Raw genomic sequence first — 14,317 nt, forward strand, 5'->3', positions numbered from 1 at the left:
TTTAATTAAAATGGCTTCTATTTATAACTTTATTAATATTCTCCTTTAGGAGCATGAAAGTTCTTTAGTGACATGGAAACATATATACACTGTTTATGATCTTATTTAATGCAATTTTTAAGATGAGAAAGTTATTAAAACATGAGGTGTAAGAGTCATGTTGTAGCTAATAAAAAATGAGAGGAATCACAGGCATGAAAACCCAGTCAGAAAGCTGTGGCTCTCTAGTGCAGAAATACTTATTGTGTGATGCTATGAAATGAAACATGGGGATTAAACCTTCAGGTCTTTACTAAGGCCCGTATGGGAGCAACCAGACTCAGACTAGATACATAACATATACGGACTCTTAATTTGCATTTGAGTCTTTCGTAACAACTGTATCTCAAAACGCTTCAAGGAACTGAATACAATTCAAAGAACCCAATGCGATATAATGAATGAGTTACAAATTAGCAAATTGCCTTTTGATTGTATGGAACAGACAGAACATTTAAAGAGACGATATCTAACCAGTGGCTGCTGTGTTACACGGCAGGACTGCGAGAGGGGCCACGCTGGGCTGGAGGCCTGAAACACGCAGGGACGGGCTCTTGGGCCCTTGGTGGAGCAAGGGGGAGAGAGGAACGGGAAGCCAAGGTGGCCAAGAGCCTCTGAACTTACTCTTGTCACTGATGCAGCTTTAGTTAACACCAGACAGTGTCACCACTAGCACCAGTGAGCTAATAAGAGGAAAGAAGGCGGGGAAAAAGGAGGGGTGTCACCAAGAGGGAAAGGGTGTTTTTCTTTCTTTCTTTTTTTTTTTTTGTATGCATAGGTCCATCAAAACCTGGCAGCCTGCAGTGATGGGAAAGATGCATAATATGATAAAGCTTGGTGACCGGCATGTGTGATTGAATAAACCAATGAAGAGATAACATTTGAAAGCTTTACAGCTTGGAAAGCTGTTAGCAAGCTGGAGTCCCCTTCATCATTTTTAATTTTACTTTTACTGCCCTTCATTTGCTTTGACGGGTTGATGTTGCCATGGTGCAGTTGAAATTCTCATAAAAGTGCTGTTACCCTTTCAAGATGGCTATTTTTTCCTAGGGTTTATACCACATTTTATAGTTATGTCAGAAGGTTTACTTGGTTTATGAATTCTCCAAGCTCTGAGATTGCTCTAAAAACTCTGGGTTGCGTTTCAGCTTTTGCCTTTTAATTTGTGAGATTTAACAACCACTACATCAGTGTGTTATGTCCTTATATAATTAGAAAACTCATTTTAAAAGTATTCTTTTGTTAATAACAGTAAATGAAATTTTTGCTTGTCCCTCACCTCTTTGATCTCTCATTTCTTGGAAAAAAAATAAATTTTTCTCACTAAAGCTATATGGTTCCTTTGTATATGAATCCTCCAACTTTTAATGATTTATCTGATGAAGGAAAATAATTTTTAAAGGCACTTCTACCTCCTGTGAAATACCATAGCCAGCGTTAACAGAGATATTTCCTTGCTTTCAGTGGAAGTATGTTGATTCATGTCAGATGTGAACTGGTCCCACAGGGCTTTTGCAATCACAATTAATTTCCCTTTTGCCTGCTCTGTAGCAATTCAAGGTAAGGATCTACAGGGTGAAGCTCTTGTCAACGGTGCTGTGAGTTAAACTTTTTGCAAGATACTCTTTAAAACCAACATACATATTTCAGTAAACCTGAAAGGCTGTTACTTATTAAGAACCATGCCCAGCCACCCCTCCTCAGAGTGAACAATAGCCTAGTTTCACAACCTGAGTGGGACTTTGTTAGGGGGAGGATGGAAAGGGCAAGAGGAGAATTAAGTATGATTCGATATGAGAGAGGATTTCAGAGCTAGGCCCTGCTATATTTATGTCAAGAATGCTTGTTCAGGAAAGGTAAGCCCTGTGTGGACAGCTGGCGAGATGCATCCCTTAGTTACCATTTCTGTTACAGTTTTGGAAGAAAAAAATGAATTCAGGAAGTGAAATTTAACTGGCTTTCATAGCAATAGTGGTGTTAGGAGCAGGAAGGAAACCGTTTCAGAAGCAACCCCTGTTGCACTGGTCTTTAGTCCCTTCAGTGGAGTTAGAAACAAAAATTAGAAGCTCCAATTTTGCTGTCTCCCCCAAAAAGCCCTCCAGTACAGCTCTGGGAAAGACATTAAGCCATGTGATTAGAGGCAGCACAAACCAATCCAGAGATGAACTCAAGCTGCACCATTTGCATCTGGACATAACTTTTGAGTAATCAAAATTCTGGACATGTTCTGAGCTGGTCTGGTCCAATTTTCTGGCACTACTCTAAAATTAAAAGAGTAAACAACATTTAAATGTTGAATAAAAGTAAACAAGCAACTAGAGTAAGACCCAAAATCAGCACTACCGGTAGTCTCAGTTGCATCGATTCTTCTGTATAAGAACCTTGTTGAAACAGTGTATTTCTTGATGCCTTGGGGGAAAACTACAGAAAATCTCAAATATCTAGGCCTTGGGAGACCTACACTCTATAATGTGTAGTCCAGCTCTAAAAGGAACTGCTATTACTAGTGCCTTTGACAGCTTTGCTTTTATTTCCCTCCATTTACCTATTTTCCACTATAGTGTACTGACCAGTGTAGTCATTTATATTTATGCATAGCACAAGAACCGTTTCCTCACATATGACTAAGTTGTATCCTCTAAGAAGACAGCTAGTTTTTCTGGGTTTTTATGCTCAGGAAAGGTTTCTCCAAAATTTGAATGGCATATATATGTAAAAATTTGGAATTTGGAAGAAAACTTGTCTTTGAATAAACAAATATTAGGAAAGTCCATCTACATATACTGTTTACCCAGCTATAGATCTGATCAGGTCATCTGAATGATGAATTTATACCTGCTCCCATTTGCACTTGTAATACAGGGAAGAGTGAAAGGGAAATGGAAAAAAAAAGTTCTCGATTCAAAGGTATTATCACAATGTGAGGTGGTTTTCTTCCCTCCTGAGTTAAAGGATTTTTTTCCACCACTCTTGCCAGTGTCCCATGTAGCTTTGTATTGTTATTTTATTTTAATTGAGTGACAATGTAAATGTCATTGTAATCATGATCTGTCCTTAAAACTATATCATTTCATTTTGGTCTCTTGTTCAATAGTTTCCTCCTTAATTGCCTTTTCATTCAACCAGAAGACATATAATGGCAACCACAGCACAGTTGAAAAACAATTCATTGTATCAGTCACAGACTCTCATAATGGAGCACCTTAATAAGAGCAAGTTCTGTACTTCTTGAAGGCACAAGATAAATTAGGTTCATAGTCCATTATTTGAACAAGGGTATCTGACTTATGGCAAATCTATCTGAAAGAGTATTGTAGAATTGTATTTTATCTCTAAGAAATGTGTTTTCTAAAAGTAAGATATTTACTTCTGTTGCGGTAAAGGATTTAAACAGAAGAATTTCTCTCTAATGTTTGTTGAATCATACTAGAATGATGAGGTAGAACAGAGCCATACATCAAGCAACCAATGTGAAAAACTTAGTGTATTTTATTTCAAGAGGGAAGACTGAGCACAGAATGCCCAATGGGTTTGCCAAGAGCACACTCTCTCTGCCTTATTCACCAAGCTATATATACACCATGAAGAAGGTGATAGGACACTCTCAAACTTTTTCTGCTACTAAAATTTACAGATGCACACATTTACTTTTTTTTTTCRCAAAGAGCACCAGAAAGCAGTGCTGGAGACTGCATTTCTCTAGCTCTACACATCAGCTGTAATGTATGGAGAAGCCCGGCAGTTTGTCCCACCGCTGCCCTGTCAGTTTGTCCCCTTTGTCAGGGAGGGAGCTGGGAGTGGGGGAAAAGACTACTCTGGCTTTCTTCCCAAATTTGCTTTTTGGGCTTTTCCTTGCTCTATGGTAACAACTAACAACAAGGTAGGATTTACTCTGGTGGCGGTTTTATGATGAGGAGTCTTCTACGCTAAGCGTTGAACTGACACTGGGAACCCTTCCTTTGGAGTCTGTGAGGCATCATCAAACAACTATGGGGTTTCAGTACGACTTGGAGGAGACTCAGATGTACAGTCTAACATCTGAGACATGCTGTATTACACTGAAATTTCCCTTGTTTTTGGTTCAAATAAGGTAGGCAGATTCAATCTTCCCATGTAAACTGTCCTAATCTTTATCAAAAGTGCCAAGATGTTTATGAGACAGCCAATCCAGTCTTGATATTCCTTGATTCAAGAATATGATCCAGATAGGATTCAAGGACAGTCAGAGTAATTCTTTATCCAAGGTTTCTTAAAGTGTAAATGGGAAAGAGGTTTACTGTGATTTTTGCTCCCATCTTTCCATCCACTTTACTCAACTGCCTCAGCGTCTTTGGCTGGCATTTTGAACTTCTGCTTCATGAATAGAGCTATTTTGCTTAGAATAAATATTATGTACATTAGATAACTAATATGTTTGTTATAAGTAGGTAGCTCTCCATTCTTGGTATGTTTTCTGCTACTGTATTTCTGTGTATGGTTTTACTTTCTAAATATTGAGCCAATGAACTGTGCTCAGTCACTCACAGTCTCTTTGGTCCTAGTGAGAAGCCATCTTGTAGACTGACTGAGTCAGTGAGGTAAAGTGAAGACTTAGGAACAAAAACAAGGTAAGTCAGCAAACCCTGGTTGTAAAGGGGCCTACCTGAAGTAGGGCTGGATAACCATCACAATGTCAACAGGAGTTAAGTTCAGTGGTTCAGTGTCCTGCAGTCGTGGATAAGGAGTGCATACCTAACAGCTGGAGATAATGGGCCACATAAGTCCTTTTGGTAAAGCAGGTTTGATTCAGAGTAGTAAATAAGTGATGTTGCAGGCACTTACGGTGAAAACCTACACTATTATTTATTATTTATTATTTATTGAAAACCTACACTAGAAATGATAAATGCAAAAGCATGAAGCAGAAAGACTGAAAGAAGCACTTACAGCTGCTTCTCTTGGCAGTAGGAGTACACAGCTATGGGATGTCTTTCTCTTCTTTCTGTCTGGGAAAGTTCTGAACTTATTTTCCTTACTGAATGGCCAATACTGGACCAGACGCTGTGCTTCTATCACACCTGCAACATTGTACTCCCCTTTCTTTGAGCTGCAGAGACAGACATCTGGCCTGAGGTTTCATAAGTGAAATTAGGAAGGTTGTGTATGTATGCATATACAATTATTGCTGTTGTTGCAAGACATCTGGCGTTTAAAACTTAAGTTTGTCAATCCACTTCGGGGACAGATTTCTGGAGCTGTGAAATGAATTAACTCATTCTCATACTGCGACTTCCAGTTTGCATGTGGCAGTCCTCCTTCTAGTATTCCTCTGTGCTTTGAAGGCTCCATGGGTCGATCTGTCTGTCTTTCTGTGTGCCTTCTGTGCAGGATGGTAATAACCAGCTAACATATCTTCTGAGTGTTAGGGCTTCATCACATGGGACTCTTTAGTAATGTCTGTTTACAGTATATTCATGTTTCCAGCTTCAAAAAATGAATTTTCAACAGACAAGACTGTCTCATGTCCTAGGAAGACAGGCATGTCTTGGACTTTCCAAACTAAAGTATACATGAGATTTGTGGTGACAAGTGGCTTTCTGAACTGATGATAGAGAACCTGGTGCCTGCTGCATTGCAGCAGCAAGGGCGAACAGCTCCAGGTCTAAAATGAACATAGCCTTTAGATGAGGTAGCATGGTCTGCAGTTACAATAACGAGCTTGTCTGTAAGGTACATGACAGATTTCATGGAGAACTGTTTTGGGTATGCCAACCAAGACAGTTTCCAAGATGCGAGAAACACCTTCATAAAGATCACATCCTAATGTCTAGTACTTTAAGACATTAATCATTGACATTCCAGTAAGGATATTTTTGTTATTAGTCTTTTATTAGGTTTACTGGTTGCGATGGAGAGCCTTTCCATGTTATGGAAATATTAGCATGATTTCTCACAATTTTGAGGGATGGTTGTTACTTTTTGAGTAGACCCTTTCTGAAAAGGGACTGAGATGCCTGTCATTTTCAGCATATTCATATAGCCCCTAGTTCAGTGGATCTGTGATGCTATTGACTTGACATTACTTCCACAATTGAAACTTTTACAGTAATAAAACTTCTACTGTCATCCAATATCAATAATATGATAAAACACAGAAGAAAATATATGGTATTGCGATAGGACCAGASACTTGATCCCATACCCCAATAACAGCCTGCTGACCTCAGTCATATTCATTGTCTGCCTCTGTATCATCAATGGCAAAATTAGGACCACAGTAATCACAGCAGCAGTTGAGCATAGGGTCACATCTATTTGTAAAGGTGATTTAGATATCTTCAGTGCTGTAGCTTGTCTTCCTGACCCCTTTTGCTGTCTTTATTCTTAAGTACCAGCTCCTTCTCATCATAGATTCAGATAAAAAATTCCTTTAGACAGAGATATCCTTCTGTTTTACGTGCACGTGGATGCAATCCTCTGATCTGGAGACTTATATGTTGGAAATAATAATACTGAATAGATAGTATTTACTCACTTGCCTAAAATATACATTTCTCTGGGTTAGGACAGTGATAGAAGTTTAGGGGATGATTGGCATTCAGAGATATGAATGGTTGTCTGTTTTGCATGATTTTGCTAGGCTGCTCTAAATGGAGGATAGATTAACCCAAAAAGTAAATACAAGGAAATTGTATTGTGTAGTAATTTTCTTCTTGGCTTTTCCTCTCCAGCCTCTGTTGTATTTTGGAGTGTCAAAGGCTGGCTTCATATCCAAGGTTTCCTGAAATTGGAGGGTTTGGGTTCTTGGGAGTGTGTTCCTGGTGAAGATTTTTTCTTGAAAGAAATTTATCATGAAAAGCTGGGTGAATTCTGGTGCAGCTGAAATGTCTGATACCAAGGCAAATGACATTGCTTGAAAATGATGGCCATGAAATGCAAGTACCTTGCAAATCATTCAGCTGCAGAGTCTTGGAATAAGAGCACTGCAGAGCTGATGTATGGACTGATGTTGCCATTTAATGTGGTTTCCCAGCAAACCTTTCATAAAATTCATGACTGTAGCTGACCTCTGTTACTGTGTTCCTCTTAGAAAAAAAAAAAGGCTATAACCCACCTCTATACGACAGTGCACAGAAAAGTGATGTGTGATGTGAAGCAAGGTGAGGGGAGTCGTGTTCACTTCACCACAGACACTGGAGGTGAGCCTGTAGTCAAACAGTTGATTAAATGTCACAGCATATTCGACAGTCTTCCAGGCTGACAAGCTTCTGCTCTGTCCAGCTTCAGAGCAGGAGCCTGATTCATATCCCCGTCTCCACCAGCTTTACTCCATTGCCCATGAGAAGTCCACTATTAATTTACACCTATGAAAGTAAAAGCAGAATCTGTGTCCAGATGCTGGCAGGAAACACAACTTCTTTACATTACTATTACCACAAAACATGAAAAAGGTGCTGCTTACAGTATTTTTCTGTTGTATGGGATATAATTGTTCAGATTATGGCTTACGTGAGGCTGTGAATGCTGATGTTACCTCAAAGCGGCTGTTCAGATCTGACATGTCCAAGAAAGTCTTGCCATCTTGCGTTAAAACGAGTGCACTATTTTTCATTTTCATCATAGTTTAAAGTCAAGGGCTGGTTGCTGATGTTGTATAATATGGAATAAATGCCACAGCAAGCTGCGTCTGAGAGGCAAAAGGGCTGCCTGACATTGTCATGTTTGAGCCATTTTCAGAGAGAGAGAGAAAAGAAGTGCAGATGGGTGAAAATGTACAGCTAGAGGTGTTCACGTACCATGATAATGTGAAAAGAGGCAAAAGAGTGTCTAGTCAGATAGGTGGCACATGAAAAAGAGGGGTGAGACCGATGCTGAAGAAACATTTGTTTTTCTTCTTCTTCTGTGTAAAACAGAAAATTGAAAGCCACCTCCCATTTCTACTTCCCTGTCTTTCAGCTTCCGCCTTTCCTCAGAATATCCCTTTAAATTATGAGAGGTGAGGAGGCATAATCTTTCATGGGTAACATAATTCCCATTTTTTTGTAGAAACCAGCTTGCTTAAAAGGAAAATTAACAATTACTAGTGCATACCTTTGTCACTGTCACCAACTAATTTAGCCCTTCCCTTCCCTCAAATCAAACTGGTAAACAAATATGTGCATAATGCTTCAGTCAGTGTCTGAACCTGTGTCCTGCTGGTGAAAATGGTGTGTGAATATAAATTGAGGGTAGTATATGGCTCCTAATCACCTGTGTGATCTTGATACACACACTTTATCTATCGGTAGAGCATGTCACATAGCATTTGCTTCTCTAGTAAGGTGATGTATTAGTCCCTAAAGGTCTGTGGCACAGCTGAAAGCAATTGCTTTCTTCTCCCTGACACCACATTGTCTATTCCAGTGTGTATGTATGTGTGTACGTGTGTGTATACATACATATATATGTGTGTCTATTATGAGGGAGGCAGGGCAGGAAGGAGATGTAGAAGAGAGCATGATTCCTTAGAGGAGAGGGATATCTCTTGTTCCACAGCAGTGACGAGGAGTTAATGACACAGGGTTTGCCTATTGAACAACGTGCCTACCCTTTCTACAGATTAGCTACCAAAACTGTTCTCCTCCAGTAGTAGTGTGGTATAGCAGAGTGGCAACTGCAAGTTAGAGTTTGAGCAGTGCGATCCCATTTTCAGTCCAAACAAGCTGTATGTATAGTAATACAGTGCAATAGTGTAAAAATTTACAATATAATTAATTTGTTTTATTCTAGTTCTCTCTGGGCTATATAGTCCCTGCCTGTTGTTTTATTTACTCCATAGCTATTCTCATTTTGTAGCTATTCCCTTTAGCTTGCAGCTCTAAGGTCAGTCTAAGGACAAGATGTTCCTTCCAGAGATGAGTTGTGAACAGTAACGAGTAAGCTGTGTAAGTGCTTCTTTCCTTTTTCTGAAAGGATGAAAGGACGTTTTCTCCATGCTAGGTTATTCTGAAAACCTAGCATGCAAAAAAAGTCTCTTTCAGCTTAGGATTTAGGTCCTAAATTCAGATTTTTGAGGTTGAAGTCATTCCTTTGATGTCCATGAGTAAATTACAACAGAGTAGTTGCGGGGTGATCCAAAGCCATGCCCATCTAAGTTGTAATTCTCCAGGTAAAGACTGTTTTTTGTAGCTGAAATGTATAAGGGACAAAATTCATTTTTTTATTTATTTTTCTGGATTTTTTCAATAATTTCGTGTCATTGTTTCTATTTTAAAAATTAATGTATTGATTCATAAACAATGCTAGGGACTTTGCATCGTGCTGGTATCATCTGTACTTTGGCAGGACACTAATACAAGTGTAATAGCCACAGCTACAGCTCTAAATATTTGCAGTGTGAGGGCACAGGATTTTAACCTCCAGCCAGCACAACTGATTAATAGAAATGGAAACAGTAGTAGTACCACACTCAGCTCCTCATTCTTTTTCTTCTTCTAGACAATATAAATGTGCTGGTGCTAAATGCCTTCATTTATAAGCAAGTACAATAAAGATTAGTCTTTAATTATTTCTGGCATATGTCCTTTAAATTCAAAGCCTGTAAATCGCAATGGGCAAAGGGTAATATGTCTTAACAGGTTACACCTCCCAAAGGATTTGTTGATTGACATCAAAATTGTTTCCCCTCCCTCCCTTCTGATTGACAGAATGGCAGGTGTGAAGTGATGGCAGAGTGCTGTAATAATGTGTCAAAAGACCTTAAATCAAGACTAATGTGGCTTCAATGATAAGCTCCCAAACGTTTGTATGGCAGAAAATGGAACTGTAGGGCAGATTCATCTTGGGACTATTATATCTTTGCACCTTCTAAAAGCAGTTTTTAGTAGGTTCCTTAGAAGATTTGGGGGCAGAGGTTTTAGGAGTATTTCTTCTTACAAAGTCGTCGTGAGGAGAAGCATTTCCATGCTTACTACTGTAAAGTAAAGGAACTGCGTCTCGGGTTTTCTTTGCACAGTGATCTTTTAATATAAATGTATTCCAGAGCCTGAAATAGATAAAAATATACTTGTTTTCAGCAGTTACTGATAGTTACTTCTTAGTACAAAAATCAACATTTAATGCTTCAACGGACAGTAGAAAGGCAGTGAGCTTAAATAAGGGTGAATATTGCAGAGGGACTGCTTCATGTAAGCCACCCTTGAGGTACAGTTTGTACTGAGTTTGCTGCCTACAGGGAAAGTGAACTCACAGTCAAAAGGATGATGGGTCAATTATATCTCAATTTTATTCTGAAAGAGTGGTCTTCCCATGTAAAAACAGAAAAAGTAAACAGAACAGAAGGTGCTGAAGTCTAGTCAGATGATGACAGGAAAAAAAACAGAGATGCTGTGTAAGGAGTCCAGCAACGGTCTGAATTTCACCCAACGGACAGACAAACGGACAGCCTCTGACCTTCTCAAAGTTTCAGCTCAGTGCCTTATTTCACAATTTCATTATTTGAAAGTACTTGAGTGAAGTACTTGAGAGTACCAAATGCAAATTTTTGTGTACAAAATTCAAAATGCTTTTACACATTGTTACAATGTCTCTCAAGATGAGAGATTTTGCATTTGTTATACAGGTTTAGCTGGAGCGTTATGAATTTTAATGAGGAAAAAATGGCAGTCCTGTTGATTATTTTTCTTCTTTGGAAAGCAATTTTTGTGCATTAAAACTGTAGGGCATTTTAAGATAATCATTATCCAGAGAATTTCATGCTGAAAATTTATAGAAAACCTGCAATTGGATTTTGGCATTGTCTATGTAAGTAAAAGCTTTTCTATATTAAAAAATGCAAATATATATATAAAAACAAACAGGAAAATTGCTTTATGGTAGGTGCAGGAAGATAGCTTGGGCAGAGGTATAGGAAAGCAGAGATCTCTCCCTTTAAGTTTATACTCTGCATTTATGCAGGATATTAATGATGGACAGTTGCCAGTGTTTCACAAACTGTGTGATGGCTGATATGAAATGTGCTGGCCATCACGAGCCAGTTGGTAGTGAACGGATGTTACAATAACCCTGTGTTGCTGTGGAGAGCATAGGAAGGTTAAACTAGAAACCCCAAATATGAACAACAACAAAGGAAAATTATGGATTTGACCTTAGGAAACATCGCTATAGGTAAAAGTTGAACCATCTGGGCAGGACAGATGGGGAAAACTTCCATTAATTCCTCATGCACTATTTCTGACCTGTGAGAAAATAGAGGTTTTAGGTTATCAGCACTCTCTAAATAAATTAAACTGAAGGTAAAACAATTTAACATCATCTTAATGCTTTTATGTGCAGCCTCTTGTTTCGGGTGTGATCTGCCCAGTGACAATTAGCTAGGACAGAAGGTGACAGAGCAGGAGTTAAGGGAAAATCCCAGGGAATTTTGTACCTCCTTGGAGACAGCACTGGCCAGGACTGTTTCCCAGGAGGTCTGCATGGGACACTTTTATTAGTTCTCTGCAATATGATGACACATCTAGAGAAAGAGGGAGACTGGTATAATACTACTGCATTCTGAGTCAGAAAAAAACTTTACCATCCCACAGCCTATGGTTTCTGGACGTGCATACACTCTTTCTACGCATAGAAAGAGCAAAGAGCTAATTCCAGCTTTAATACAGTAACAAAAGTGAAATTGGACTTCTGGGAGGAGGAGGAAAGGGTGAGTAGGCATGGACACAAATTAACATGAATGGCGTAAATTAAGCACAAGCAGAACACCAAATGAAGATGTCATCAAAAATTATTGCATAATTACATTGGCTTGAAAGTAAGAGTATTAAGAAAAAAAAAAAAAAACAATCTTAATGTATCCCAGTACTTCCTCAGTACTACAGCTGGCAACTACTGGTCTAGAAAGTGAAGAAAGGATTAAGTTAACAAAAAATTAAATTGTGTCACTATTGCTAAAGAAGATACACAGAAACATATATTTATTTGAACAAATAAAAAATTTACTAAGGCTGACAATGAAACAGACCTTCATATATAGCCTGAAGCCATGTCTGGCAAGACACAATGTAATAAGAATTAATATTGCAAGATTGACTGCTCCGTTTGCATTATCTATCCACTGTTTATCTCCAGTCTTCCCTTCATACAGCTACCCTTTAAAGAAGACCTCACCCTAAGCAGACTGTCATTCTTTGATCCCCCCCAGCTCCCCAGCCAGCTTACTTTTTTGTCTATTTAATCCTTATTTCTTAAAAAACACTATTTCCTCCTCCTAATCCCAAAACAAGGGCTAACAAGTAAGCGGCTATTGTTCCCTTCCTTCCTACCCTGCACTCGCCCTTTACTAAACGCCACTCTAAGCTTCATAATTTCAGCTGCTTACATACAGCATTTCCCAGTTTAGGTAATTTCAGACAAGAATGACTCTAACCACTGAAGGGACTGCACTGTCATTTAGGGATATGCTTCTCAGGAGGATGCTGAGCTACGTGTTGCCAGAGCTATTAGAATTCAAGCTGGCTTTTTAAAGAAATGCGTATATCTCTGTTTTACCTAGCCATGTATGGGAGTGCAATGTTGACACACTTCAAACAGTGAAATTTGCTTCCCATGAGTATAAATCTCAGGTAATAATCACTTGTACTCTGACAATCTGTAAAAATGAAACTTACATGATATTATAGAAAATTGTTATGTTAAGTAATGTTAACTGCATTTACCATCATTTAACATTTTTGCATTTTGTTTTCCTTGTGTGCTTGAATTTGAGGTTTAGGAAACAGAGGATTGGGGTCAGGTGAGGGGGTGTTACCCTTTTCTAGCCCAAAATCAGCTTTTGGGGGGGAAAAAAAAAGAGGGGAGGCCTCCATACCTTCAAGTCTTTCATGAGACCCCATATGAATTGGCATTTTTTTCTCATTACCTACAAGTCCTAGTATTGTTGCCTCCATTTTTAGAAGAATCTGGCAGTGCTGTGCATGTCTGTGGTCTACATTCTCCATTAATAATGGGAATGGGCAGAGAACGGCCATGCCTAATGCTGATAAAATGCTGCTGGGAGCCCAGTTCCTGCTCCAGGGGTCTACAGCTAGCTCTTCACTCTGTGTTCTGGGTTTTATGCTACCTGTGTCAAGTGACTGAAATTCCTGGCTGTTTGGTTGCCTGTGTGAAATGAGAAACTTGTTTCAATTTACTTCCCAGTGGACATATATATGTGGGCCATCTTGTTCTGGTTTACCCACCAGTTGGGAAGCAAGTATTGAATGCTGCTTGAAACTTGCTTAAGAAGGACATGTACTGGAAAGGGAAGGGGAGGGCTATCACTCATTCTGACGACTCCCGCCTATAACAACTTTAGGATGAATAATCCAAAAAAAAAAAAAAAAACCCACTGGATAGCAATTTGCAGTACACTGTATTGAAGTATGCACAAGTCTTTCACCTCTTCATACCTCAGTAAAATACTCCACTTCCATGGAGATATTTCAGTCCCCTAACCCATAACAGTGGCCTACAAGCAAGATCTAGTTCAAGTAAATACAGTACTAACTTTCAAGTTAGGATGCTCAAATATAACTACAGTCAACACAATCAGTAAATGTCAAGGCCACCAGCACAAAAAACAAAGTATATTAACATAAAGTCAGTAACTTACATTATATACCATTCAAATAATATAGTACTGCTAATGGCTGAGGAAGCAAGTTTCCTTTTGGCTGTCTGAATACTTCCACTGGAGAATGTTTTTTAAAACTTTTCTTCTTTTCGAATTTTTTCCCTTTATTTTTTTTTAAACCAAGGTTAAACCCCACCATATTTGTGGAATAGCAATAATAATTGAAAAAAAGTCTTTTGGAAATAAATGGCCTTTCTTTTTCCCCAAAGGAACTTGTGGTTTTTTTGGCGAGGGTTTGTTATTTTGTTTAATTTCCCCATTATTTGTTTAAAAGACTGCAAAAACAGTGCACAATGGTCAGCTTCCTCCCCTCTACCCAAGCAGCCTTTTCAGGAAATGTTTCTGTTGCAAAAGTTAGTAAAATATGACAATATTCCTAAAATTCATTTGTCCTCTGAAGCATTGCTTAACCCTCAGGCAATAAATTTAATCACTGAGGTGAGAAATGGAGCCTTTTAGTAAGGTTTTTAACTACACATCTTAATGAAACCTAAACAAATGGTGCCCCTGCCAGTGTGTTGGTTGTATGTGTGTTTATGTATACTACGAGAGCAACAGAAATATTTTTCATACTTAGAGATTTATTGTTCTATGGTAATTTCCAAACAGCACTGGAATATAAACAGACAGTGCTTTCTTTTTAAGAAGTGC

The sequence above is a fragment of the Apteryx rowi genome, unplaced genomic scaffold, assembly GCF_003343035.1.
Source record: "Apteryx rowi isolate R43461 unplaced genomic scaffold, aptRow1 scaffold_129, whole genome shotgun sequence".
NCBI lineage: Eukaryota > Metazoa > Chordata > Aves > Apterygiformes > Apterygidae > Apteryx > Apteryx rowi.